This window comes from Adiantum capillus-veneris, chromosome 11, assembly GCF_014529385.1.
Source record: "Adiantum capillus-veneris isolate H3 chromosome 11, ASM1452938v2, whole genome shotgun sequence".
Classification (NCBI taxonomy): domain Eukaryota; kingdom Viridiplantae; phylum Streptophyta; class Polypodiopsida; order Polypodiales; family Pteridaceae; genus Adiantum; species Adiantum capillus-veneris.
Window position 1 is genome coordinate 116,890,768 of NC_140941.1, and position 13,492 is coordinate 116,904,259.

Consider the following 13,492-nt stretch of genomic DNA (forward strand, 5'->3'; position numbering starts at 1 on the left):
GAGAGAGAGAGAGAGAGAGAGAGAGAGAGAGAGAGAGAGAATGCATGTTTAGGTGAGGAGAGCACCATTCACTACAACCTATGGGAGTGAGTGTCTATGTATGTCAAAAGGAGAGCCATAAGCTGAAAAGTGTGGTTGGCCCAAAGGAGAGCCACAAATTCTAGGCTTTAAGTGGAAGATCCCACTAGCCCAAGCTGCCCAAAGGGTCATGTATAGTGAGTTCCACGTAGTGCATACATGTACAATATTTTAGGCCCAATGATAAGATCTTATATAGTTTAGGGATAAGTTTCATCAGGTGCATACATACAAGATATTCTAGGCTAAAAGTTAAATTTTTCAGGAGTGTATTGGTGTGATTAAACCAAGACAAAATGATACACACTCTGCTTGAGCCAAGCTATAGTAGCAATGGAAATAGCCGTAAAAAAGAGATGCAATCAAGATCCAATTAATAGGCAAATGATTTTACTGGGAGATTAATCCAGTCAAAAAACCTAAGGTATGAGTGACCAGCCAAATAGCACACTAAATACAAACGGTAATCCCCAAAATACTCAAGTCTAGGTAAGCTATCATGCACTTGTGTCAAGCTTAAAAGAAACGTCACTTTAATAGGAGAAAATTGAGCTCGTGTGTGTGTACATGATGAGGCAATCAAAGCATAGAACAATCACTAAGTGTGTGTGTGTGTGTGTGTGTGTGTGTGTGTGTGTGTGTGTGTGTGTGAGGCCCATTGAGTATGGGCTATTGCCTCATCAAGTCGAGTATATAATAGTCAAGTCTGAAGGCAAAGAGTTGTATTATATCAGAAACTCATTGAGTCTCATTTGAGAAATAAGTGACAATGTTAACAGAGAGAATTATACTCCACTCAAAGTTTTAAGGCTTTGTTAGCCACAAGAAAAGTATGGATGCCTTTAAAAGGTCAGTCGTAGAAGTATTCCATGGTTTTTACCAGTTTCCAGTGATCGAACAAAACATTCATCCAAAGTAGTCTTTAAAAAGTGTTCTTGAAATCATAAGAATAAAAATAATTAAACAAAGGTAAGTAATTTTGGATTAACCTGCAACCCAAAACCAGCAGAGTCAAAGACTACAATAGTTGTCATCAGGAATCTGATCTATAGACATGGAAAGACCACCTAGCACCTGCCAACCTAACAGGGAATTACAAACAGTGGGTCCATCCAAGCTAATAAACAGTGGGTCCATCCAAGCCAATAAACAAAAATTTGTAAAGCTAGTGTCCTGGTTTTCTAGTAATCTAGGAGAACCTTGTGTCTACGACGTGTGTGTTGCTATTTTTAATTTAATAAATATACACAAAAGAACATAAAAGTTCAAAAGATAGCTGGCTTTAGACAAGGGCAAGGAATAGCACAAAAACCACTCATAATTAGAGTAAATTCTGATCAAAAGGCCATCACCCCTTCTGATCCAAGTGTGTTATGCATTTTTTAATCCCACGAGGCCTTTTTTTTCTAGCCATTTTCAAGCATTAAGATGTTCTTGTTTTGTAATGAAATTTTTTTAAAAAAAGATTTGATCACATCTTAGTCCAAACCATCTATGGGGCATATTTTGAAGCAACCTTTTTGCTAAAACTACTTACATTCTAAAGTGGCTTTTGTAATCAAGAAGTAGACCTAAACTTCTACATGTTTTATAAGCATGATCCTCAACCAACTAATATCCAATCCATTAATGAGGTCCACTCATAGTGTTCAAAAAGATATGCCAACCACTAACCAGTAATGTAGGTGACACTTTATGCCAAGCAAACTTACATTTGTTGAATAAATTTTCCTTTTAGAGTCAGTAAAACCATATGCTAACTCCCAGCAGGCATTTCTTCCAATATGCCTTATAGTCAAAACCCATTATAGTTTAACGCTACTTTTATAAACAAGTCACTATCATGAAAAAATTGTCGATAGCCAGGTATCACAACTCAACTGAGATCATAAGAGAGTAGGTGATCCAAGAAAACCCAATTTATACCTATAGTAGTGTATAGTATTTCAAAGCTCAAAGTAAGAAGGCTTGATAGCACTATATCAGCAAGTCCAAGCATTACCAAGTCATATACCTCCATTACTTTTAAAGTAAAGGATCAAAATTCCTATAAACAATAGATTGATGAAAGCATCAGGAGCTAGCAATGTTCTCAGCCTAACATGGGTTGGAACTCGTAACTAATAACAATTTTATTATATAGGAGAAGCAAATGCAAGTGATCAGACCAAAGTAAGCCCAACCGCCCTAGGTAAAGTTCAGACTAAAGTAAGCTAAAGTATCAAACCATCCTCGTTGTTCAAGTTTAGAGTGAGTAACACCATGTAGTTAGGTGAACATTCAAGGCCCAAACATTTACCAACTTTGAGATTCCAAAAGAATTTCAACCATGTTGATATCAAATGCCAAACATTATCATCAAAACCATAAATGCCACAGCTAGTAAATAAAGCTCCTTAGGGGATTATTACCACATATTTACAGATAATCAAGCTTAACTCCTACAGATTATCACAGATCTCAAAGAGAAAGGAAAAATAGTTTCAATGAACCCTACAACAATTGGATACAAATCAACTCAAAGAAAGCTAAAAGTTTTGACCTTGCCACTAGCTTAACAACACTATCAACCAATCGAAGCATGAAGCTTGGATTTATATTTTTTAATCTAGAAAGAGAAAACAATTTAAGCTTTAAGCCACCATTAACCAATCAAGGCAAAAATGGTTTGAATATATATTTGTTAACCCAAAATAAGGATAAATCAATTCAGTGTCAACCGGCATGTACAATATCAATAGATTTTGGCATAAACTAATGCAGGCAGCAGAGACCATCATCAGCCCCCACGCTTCAACAATTAATGTAGAGACACCATCATCCCCCAAGTTGCAACAATTTAAACAAACAGAGTGTCGTAAAATATAATATCTAACTTTACTAAATGATTTTCTCATATTAAACTAATCATTTAATATGGGAAATAAAAGGGGAACAAGAGTTAGGATATAGATATGTGCTTCTAGAACTATCTCAACAAGAGACCAAAATTAGAAATGGTTGCATCTCAATAGGGGTCCAAAAGAAGACAGTCTACCAAAGAGAAATGTACAATGAGTGCTTCTAGACTTATCTCCTCAGGGGACCAAGAGGAGATAGGGTTACATCTCAATAGGGGTCCAAAAGGAGGTAGTCTATCAAAGAGCTACGTGCATCTGATGGAGCTTAAAAGAACTTAGGGTAAGATCCATTAAAGACCTCCAAATCTTAGTGTCAAAGTCCTTAGACCTTAGGCAAGCTAGGGCTGTGCTTGAGGTGGGAACCCGGCCCAAGCTTGAGGTGCTTGTCATTCTTGGTGACTAAGGTGCTTGAGGTGTTTGTCATTCTTGGTGACTAAGGTGCTTGAGGTGCTTGTCATGCTTGATGAGTAAGGTGCTTGAGGTGCTTGTCGTGCTTGATGACTAAGGTGCTTGAGGTTCTTGTCGTGCTTGCTGGACTAAGGTGCTTGAGGTGCTTGTCATGCTTGATGAGGAAGGTGCTTGAGAAGCTTCCCATGCATGGGGGGTAAGGTGCTTGAGTAAAAAAGAGACCCTACAAAGGAGGGGGAAACACCCAAAGTTAGGGGAATCTTTGACTTAACCTTCCACTCACCCAAAGGGCACCCCCTTTTCAAGGGGCACATGGACACATGTCAAGCTCTTCCTATGCTTAGCCACATGGTGTGCTTGAATACTATTGGTGTCATAATAATCAATATCTAATTCTCCTAAATGATTTTCTCATATTAAACTGATCATTTAATGTGGGGAAGTGCCAAGAGAGAAAAAGCTAGAATATTGGTTAAGTTAGCAGACCGGCCACAGTAGGGATCCAAAGGAGGGAAAATAGGGATCCAAAGGGGGGGCCATCTGCAAAAGAGCCATGTGAAACAATGGGCCAAAAAGACCCTAAGGTTCAGCCCATTAAGACTTCCAAAATGCTAAGGTTCCAAAATTCAAAGGTTGTGTCCAAAGGTCAACCCTAGGGAAAATTGGATGCTTAGTGTGTGCCCTAAAAGTCTTTGCATATCCCTACATGGGAGGGGGCGAGCCCCAAAGCTAGGGGATGAGAGAGAAAGCCACACACACACACACACAGGCTCCCTTTACACAAAGGGAATGGGGGACACATGTCAGCTCCCTAGGCCAGATGCCCACAAGGTGTGCCCAATTCCTATTGGAAGACCCTTGAAGTGGACCAATGAGAATTAAGCTAGAGTAAATCTAGTTTAATTAATTTAAAAACATTTAATAAAAGAAACCAATAAGAATTAAGTGTCCTAGAAGACTATTGGGCAGTCTCCCAAGGGGTCCAATGAGCATTCAGGAGCCCCATGGCTTGCCTGATTCCTATTGGCCAGGAGGCAAAGGGGTCCAATGAGAGTTTAGTTTAATTATTTAATTACCTAAAGCTCTCACAAAAGGGGAAAGGGGGACACATGTCAGAAGGCTATCACTTATGCTGCTTAATCCTTATTGGCTTGACCTGAGGAGGTCCAATGAGGCAAAAGCCAGACTAACTTAGCAGCTAGGGCTCGCCCAAGAGAGAGGGGGGGCTGATTTTTGCTTGGCATGGACACACACACTCTCACACTTGACCATGTGTGAAGGGAAAATACTCTATCTCCTCCCAAGCTTTAATGGAGAGCTCATCACCTACTCCAAGCTTGTGAGATAGAAGCCTACATCAACACTCTCTTGGCATGTGGATGCAAATCCAACCAAGAGCCAAGCTTCAATGCATGCTCATCTTCTCTACCAAGCTAATTACTAAGCTAAGCTATGCTAATATGAGTGATTATGTGAGGAGATGTACTTCTTTCTCGTAAGATACTTCTTTTTCCTCTCAATCTACTCTCATACCCTGCTAGCTCTCACCATCTTCGAAGGTGTGTGAGGTCTTGGGTCTGAGAACGGGGATAATTCAAGTTGTGTTTGATTAAGTGTTTTGCTTGGTGTATGAAGCTTCCATCTTCATTGCACTAGCTAGTCTTGAAGGAACACAAAGAATTGTATTGTACAATGTCTCTCTTTATGGGAGAAACCATAATACAAAGCCTTTTGGAGGGGGGACCGGCTCCATGCAAATCCGGTCCTCAACTGTTGTCAATAGCTTAATTGCTCTCTCTTTTGAAAGTATTGTCGATGCTATCTAACTAGGTGTTATGCTTTTTGTTGCTCTCTCCACCCAAGCACTCTTGTAAATCTCATTAGGAATCAACTCTAATGAAATGCCCACTATGTTCATGCTAAATTCCGCTACACAAAAGATTTTAGACCATTAAATGTTACATTGGTATCAGAGCTCAAGGTTTCTCTTTTCTTGCTCAAGAAGGGAGGTCCTCAAGCTAGCTACAAATGGTTGGTATTATTAATTGCCTGTGAGTAAGTAGAATAGGGATTTTTCAGCCTTGCAGTGCGCCTGCCTTTGTGCAGTTAACGGGGCATCACCGTCGAGAGCTATGGTCTTAATAGTGGAGTCCTACGGGGCTTGCCTACGGCTTAACCACTATTGAGCTATTAGAAGCTTGACAGGAGCCGGTGCTGTTTTGGTGTCGAAAGACCCTCTCTTCTATTCCTTGCAATTAATGGTATTCGAGCCGCGGGTACAGTAGCTTGAGTGCTTTTTCTAAAGGGGTAAAGAGGAGTAGCAACAAGGGCTTGAAGTACCAAAGTACACCTAAAAAGTTTACACCTAAAAGTTGTTAGAATGGCTGACAATATTAAAGAGAGTGAAATTAATGTTGATAACTTTGATTTTGCTCATGAGCAAGCTACTAATGATGCTTCAATGCTTGTTAATTATCTTGTTTCTAGGCTTCAACAAGCCATGGGCAATCCATCTCTCCAAAGTGAAGTGCAACGGCAGCTCCGTGCTCACGGGATTCTCCAAGCTCATCACCATGACGAGAGAACACCTAGGAAGCCTCCTTGTGAGACTACCAAAAGAGGTCTCTCTCCGATTCGGGAAGAAGAAGAGAATCCATATGAAGGGCTCAAGAACTTACTTCTTGATGATGCATCTCCTTCCCAAAGGAGAACTCAAGAGCCTCCACCGAAGGAACGAGAGAGAAGCGAGTCTCCCACCACCTCGGCGGAGATGGCTCCACGAAGACGGCGGGCTAAACGCTCTCCATCACCACCAAAGCGGAGAAGACCATCACACTCTTCTCCACGCCATAATTCAAAGAGGGATGATAAAAAGCAAGAGAAGAAAAAGGCGAGAAAGAGGACACCCTCTTCTCCATCTTCTTCATCCTCTTCCTCTTATGAAAGCTATGGTGAAGACGACAAAGATCAAGACAAGAAAAAGGCGAGAAAGAGGTCACCCTCTTCTCCACCTTCTTCAAATTCTTCATCTTCTGAAGAAAGTGATGGTGCAACGTTTGAACCATCAAAAAGAAGAGGCCATAGAAAATCCTATGCCGCATGGAAGAGGTCGTCCAAGCTGAAGAAATTCAAAGAGGGAGGGAAGAGCATCTCTTTCCTTACCTATGATGGCACCTTCGGTGCTACAGACAAAGTTTTGGCCTTTATCCAGCAATTCGATGCGGCGTTTGGAGATGAGGGCTTCACGGAGTCCTCTAAGCTACGCCATGTAGCTATGTACTTTCAAAAGTCCGCCAGACAATGGTGGTCTAGCCTACGAGCCAACGGTGAAGCTCCACGAACATGGAAGGCTTTAAGAGCTTCCATTATGAAGCAGTTTTTGGCCACCGATGCCAAAGACAAAGTACTCACCGAATGGCGAAGCTTAAAGCTCTCTCCCAATGAATCCATCCATAAATATGTAGACAAGTTTTGGGACCTACAACTCAAAGCCACTGTCTTCAAAAAGTTGGATTTTGGAGAGCAAAAGCAACAATTTTGTGCGGGCTTAACCGAAGAAATGGCGGAGTATGTCAACTCCCAAAGGCCACGTACCATATCGGCGGTAATACACCATACTATGGTGGCCTCGCGAATCAATTTCCAAACGGGGGGTAAAAGAAATAATAAACCCCCGGAAAACAAAGGTTCCAATGAGCCTAAGGGGAAGGACAATGTCCAAAAGTCTCCTAAGGGCAATTCCAACAAAGCTAAAGAGAAGGGAGTTTACAAAGGAAAGAATAAACTCTCTCCTGAAGAGCTTGAGCGTTATCGTAAAGATAACCGGTGTTTCAAGTGCGGCGAACAAGGGCATGCGTACCGCGCTTGTCCCCAAAAGAACAACCGCCAAGATCCTCCTAGAGCTTCTTTGGTTGAAATCCAAGAGGAGGAGATTCATCAAACTCACCACAAAGGATCTCCTCTATGCCATGCTTGGGGAAAGGTAAGAGAACATGATGCTTTTATTCTCTTTGACCCTGGTTCTACTCACAATTTTATATCTATGGAGTTAGCCACCAAGCTAGGCATACAATCCTACAAGATGGGAGATATCCTACCCGCAGACAGTGCCTTCAAGGGGCAAGAAGCTTCAGTCACTCCCTTAATCGGGAAATTGAGGCTTCATGTCCAAGGCTATGTGGACAAAGAGGACTTCTTTATCTCTCCTCTCAAGCATGAGGATGTAATCCTAGGGGCACCATGGTTTGACCGTCTGGCTGCCCATGTTAAATTTCCTGAAAGGAGAATCTCCTTTAAGTTCAGGGAAAAGGACATGTATATAGATGCTAGGGAGATGGGTAACACCATCCCCATTGTACATACACCAGCTTTCAACAAGTCAATAAAGAGCTCTATTTCCGTGTACATGATTTTTGTTAAAGATTCTCAAAATGAACCTAATGCTTTAGCAAAAGAAAATAAAAGCAACCAAAAGGAATTAGAGTCATCCAATTTTCTCAAGGGGTTTCAAGATGTCTTTATTGACGACATCCCTTGTGAGCTACCTCCTAAACGAGGTAATGACGACCATGCAATTGAACTTCTTCCAGGAAGTTCACCGCCTAACAAACCTCCTTATAGAGTTTCTCAAGCTCAACAAGAGGAGATTATGCGGCAAGTGCATGAGTTAATTGAGAAGGGCATGGTTAGGCCTAGCTCATCTCCATTTTGCTCACCTGTGCTATTAGTGCAAAAGAAAGACGGCACATATCGTATGTGTGTCGACTATAGAGCACTAAATAGGATCACTATCAAGAATAGGTTTCCCGTTCCACGGGTAGAAGACCTATTTGATAAGCTACAAGGATCGACCTACTTCAGTAGGATTGACCTAAAAAGTGGCTATCATCAAATAAGGATAGTTGATCAAGACATTGTAAAGACCGCATTTCGTACTACATTTGGTCTTTACGAATACATTGTCATGCCTTTTGGCTTGACTAATGCACCAGCCACATTTAACCGCTTGATGGAGAAGCTGTTCAGACCTCATCGAACCTTCACTGGAGTGTTCTTTGATGATATTATCATCTACTCTAATTCATTAGAGGAACACAAGCAACACCTCCAGGTAATATTTCAAGTTTTAAGAGAGAATAAACTTTATGTTAATCGAAAGAAAAGTGAATTTTTCTTGCAAGAGATTCAATATTTAGGTCACATTATCTCTCAAGATGGAATCCAAATGGATCCATCCAAGTTAGAGGTAATAAAAGGGTGGCCTAAACCAAGGAATCTTCATGAACTAAGAAGCTTTATAGGTATGTGTGCATACTATAGACGCTTCATAGAAAAGTTCTCACAAATTGCGGGACCATTACATGACCTAACAAAGAAAAATGTTAGGTATACGTGGTCTGCTAAGGAGAACAATGCTTTCGAAAAGCTTAAAGAAAAGCTTATCTCTCAACCTGTGCTTACACTACCGGATCTCTCAAAACCATTTGAGGTCCAATGTGATGCTTGTGGTGATTGCCTTGGGGCTGTTCTGCTCCAAGAAGGGCACGCCATAGGCTATGAGAGTCGAAGGCTCGACCCTGTTGAGCAAGCTCTAGGCATATACGAAAAAGAACTCCTTGCAGTTCTACATGCCTTAGACTCATGGAAGCACTATTTATTGGGGACTCCTTTCATTCTGCGAACGGATCACCAAAGTCTTAAGTACTTCATGACGCAGACCAAGCTCTCCGACAAACAAATGAGGTGGGCAAATTTCCTTTCGCAATTTCATTTTCATATTGCTCACATTGCTGGCAAGCATAATCAAGTAGCCGATGCACTCTCAAGACGACCGAGAGTGAATGCGGTTTCCATAGCAACTCACAATGATCTATCTTCAATGATAGATGAGTATGCTATTGATCCCGATTTTAGAGATGTGATTTCAGCCCTTGCATTAGGGAAGAAAGAAGAACCATTTACTTTACAAGATGGTTATCTTCTCTATGGCAATAGACTATGCGTTACTAACTCACTACGTGAGAAAGTAATGTATGAATCTCATGCTCCCCCATATGCGGGGCATAGAGGGATTCAGTCTACCCTAAAGGGAATTGAAACATATTTCTATTGGCCTACCATGAAAGTGAACATACATGAGTATGTTTCCAAATGTGTGGTATGTCAAAAGACAAAATTTGATAGAGGGAAGCAACTTGGATTGCTTCAACCCTTGCCAATCCCTAATTCACCGTGGGAGAGCATATCCATGGATTTTATCTTTGGATTGCCTAAGTCTATCCATGGGAATACGGGAATATGGACGATAGTAGACAGGTTCAGTAAACAAGCTCATTTTATACCTGTCAAAAAGACTATCAAAGCCCATCAAATGGCAACCCTCTTCATTTCACAAATTTTCAAGTACCATGGCTTGCCAATGTCCATAGTGTCGGATAGAGATCCTAGAATGACCAGTAATTTCTGGAAGGGTCTCTTTGAGAATTTAGGAACAAGGCTAAACTTCTCTTCGGCCTATCATCCACAAACTGATGGCCAAAGTGAAATAGCTAACCTAACTATTCTCGATCTACTAAAAGCCTATGTAACGGAAGTAGATCAAAGATCCCAATGGGAGAAGTACTTACCCTTAGTAGAGTATGCTTACAATAACACTGTACATACTTCTACAGGAAAAGCACCTTTCGAGGTAATTGAGGGAAGATCAAAAAGTCCCTTGCTACTTAAGGTACATGGGAAGATCTTCGCTGCAGATGAGTATAGCCGAGACCTACAAGAATCTTTCCAAAAGATTAAGGATGCTATCTCTATCTCACAGGCTGCTGCTGCTGACAAGCACAGAAGAGCCCAAGCCTTTAAAGAAAACGATTGGTTCTTGTTAAAGTTTCCCAAGGCTCGATTAAGGCACACGACGGGCAAGAATCCTACGGGCCACCAAAAGTACTATGATAAACTAGCAAAAAGGTACTATGGTCCCTTCCAGATTCTTAGGCCAATCAATGAGATGGCCTATCAACTTAAGTTGCCCAATCATTGGCTCATACACAATGCTTTTCATGTGAGCCTCTTAAAGCCTTACAAAGGAGAGCCACCTCAAGAACCAACTATTGAAGACCCACCGGAGATCGAGGACCACGAGGAGGTGCTGCAGCCCGAGTCCATTCTCCGACATGAAGACAAGGTATTAAGAGGCGGTAAGACTATCCGACGATATCTTATTAAGTTTAAGAATTATCCTTTTGAAGATGCTAGATGGATGCAAGGCATACAATTAAAGGATAACCTAAACCTTGTCAATGCTTACAATGCTTCCCAAGACTAAGCAAATGTACAAAATGTTAAAAATGAACAAAAATTTTTGTCTTATAAGACTCCCTTTTTCTTTATTTGTGCACAAAAATGAAGTAGTATGCATGCTTAGATCAAGTTTGCGGAGACGACGTCTCCCAAACACCAAGTAGAGCTTGTCACTCTACTATGGAAGACTGATAAGACTAATGTGCAGACATGCTTGCGGCAGCCTCAGGCTCTCAAGCGCCAAATGGACTAGTCATCCATTATGGAATGATGTCGTAGGGTAACATAGGGATCCTCTACCCGCTAAGAAAAGGACTCATGCATATGCTTTATCTTGTCTACACCATAGTCGAGGACGACTATGATTTCAAGAGAGAGGTAATGTCATAATAATCAATATCTAATTCTCCTAAATGATTTTCTCATATTAAACTGATCATTTAATGTGGGGAAGTGCCAAGAGAGAAAAAGCTAGAATATTGGTTAAGTTAGCAGACTGGCCACAGTAGGGAACCAAAGGAGGGAAAATAGGGATCCAAAGGGGGGGCCATCTGCAAAAGAGCCATGTGAAACAATGGGCCAAAAAGACCCTAAGGTTCAGCCCATTAAGACTTCCAAAATGCTAAGGTTCCAAAATTCAAAGGTTGTGTCCAAAGGTCAACCCTAGGGAAAATTGGATGCTTAGTGTGTGCCCTAAAAGTCTTTGCATATCCCTACATGGGAGGGGGCGAGCCCCAAAGCTAGGGGATGAGAGAGAAAGCCACACACACACACACAGGCTCCCTTTACACAAAGGGAATGGGGGACACATGTCAGCTCCCTAGGCCAGATGCCCACAAGGTGTGCCCAATTCCTATTGGAAGACCCTTGAAGTGGACCAATGAGAATTAAGCTAGAGTAAATCTAGTTTAATTAATTTAAAAACATTTAATAAAAGAAACCAATAAGAATTAAGTGTCCTAGAAGACTATTGGGCAGTCTCCCAAGGGGTCCAATGAGCATTCAGGAGCCCCATGGCTTGCCTGATTCCTATTGGCTAGGAGGCAAAGGGGTCCAATGAGAGTTTAGTTTAATTATTTAATTACCTAAAGCTCTCACAAAAGGGGAAAGGGGGACACATGTCAGAAGGCTATCACTTATGCTGCTTAATCCTTATTGGCTTGACCTGAGGAGGTCCAATGAGGCAAAAGCCAGACTAACTTAGCAGCTAGGGCTCGCCCAAGAGAGAGGGGGGGCTGATTTTTGCTTGGCATGGACACACACACTCTCACACTTGACCATGTGTGAAGGGAAAATACTCTATCTCCTCCCAAGCTTTAATGGAGAGCTCATCACCTACTCCAAGCTTGTGAGATAGAAGCCTACATCAACACTCTCTTGGCATGTGGATGCAAATCCAACCAAGAGCCAAGCTTCAATGCATGCTCATCTTCTCTACCAAGCTAATTACTAAGCTAAGCTATGCTAATATGAGTGATTATGTGAGGAGATGTACTTCTTTCTCGTAAGATACTTCTTTTTCCTCTCAATCTACTCTCATACCCTGCTAGCTCTCACCATCTTCGAAGGTGTGTGAGGTCTTGGGTCTGAGAACGGGGATAATTCAAGTTGTGTTTGATTAAGTGTTTTGCTTGGTGTATGAAGCTTCCATCTTCATTGCACTAGCTAGTCTTGAAGGAAAACAAAGAATTGTATTGTACAATGTCTCTCTTTATGGGAGAAACCATAATACAAAGCCTTTTGGAGGGGGGACCGGCTCCATGCAAATCCGGTCCTCAACTGTTGTCAATAGCTTAATTGCTCTCTCTTTTGAAAGTATTGTCGATGCTATCTAACTAGGTGTTATGCTTTTTGTTGCTCTCTCCACCCAAGCACTCTTGTAAATCTCATTAGGAATCAACTCTAATGAAATGCCCACTATGTTCATGCTAAATTCCGCTACACAAAAGATTTTAGACCATTAAATGTTACAATTGGCTTGGCTAAAAAGGGATCCAATGAGCTTCTAGTTCAATTCAACAAATATCTAGATATTTTCAAGTTCTCTCTCTCAAAGAGGTAAGGAGGACACTTGTCCTAATGCTACCCATGTTGCTTGAAATGCATTATGCATGTGATTGGCTAGCCTTAGAGGGGTCCAATGAGCTTCAAGCTTCAGCGAAAAGGAGGGGTCGAACAAAGCAAGAGTAGAGCCTCTTTTTGTTTCTTTGTGGAGCCATCCAGGATACGTGACCCGGATCTCCTCTTTCAGAGGCCCCTGGATGGTGGACATCCACAAGATGTGGAGCTACTCTGACATTGCCTGATCTCTGGGTGCCTACTTCTGGCCCAATAATGTAGACGATGAGCACATCATCACCCTTGTCAACTTCCTCAAGCTCCTTTTTCTTGTTGTTTATGCCTTCTAGGATCTCCATGATGGCATGATAGCTCATCTCATTGGTGACTAGCTCATCTTTCACCCATACCATCTTTGAGTAGGGCCTCTCGTCAATGGCCCCAAGGCAATATGCCCATGCACAAGAAGTTTTTGGCAAACTCTCACAATAATTCTTGCATTGTGACTTACCTCAACATCATGAGCTCCAAGCTGGTGGTCCCCTGCCCCCAAACGTACCTAGCTAGGTATGCGATGCCTCTCTCATAGAAGCTCATGATGCTATTCATTGTATGAAAAACACCGAAAAAGACTTTTTTTCCTACATGAGAAAATTCTAGATCTTCTTGTGAAGAGACGCTACTACTCCTCATAGCAATGGGGCTATAATGGTTGGAGAGCATGTAGCAAAGCTCCACCTCACCTTCCCAAA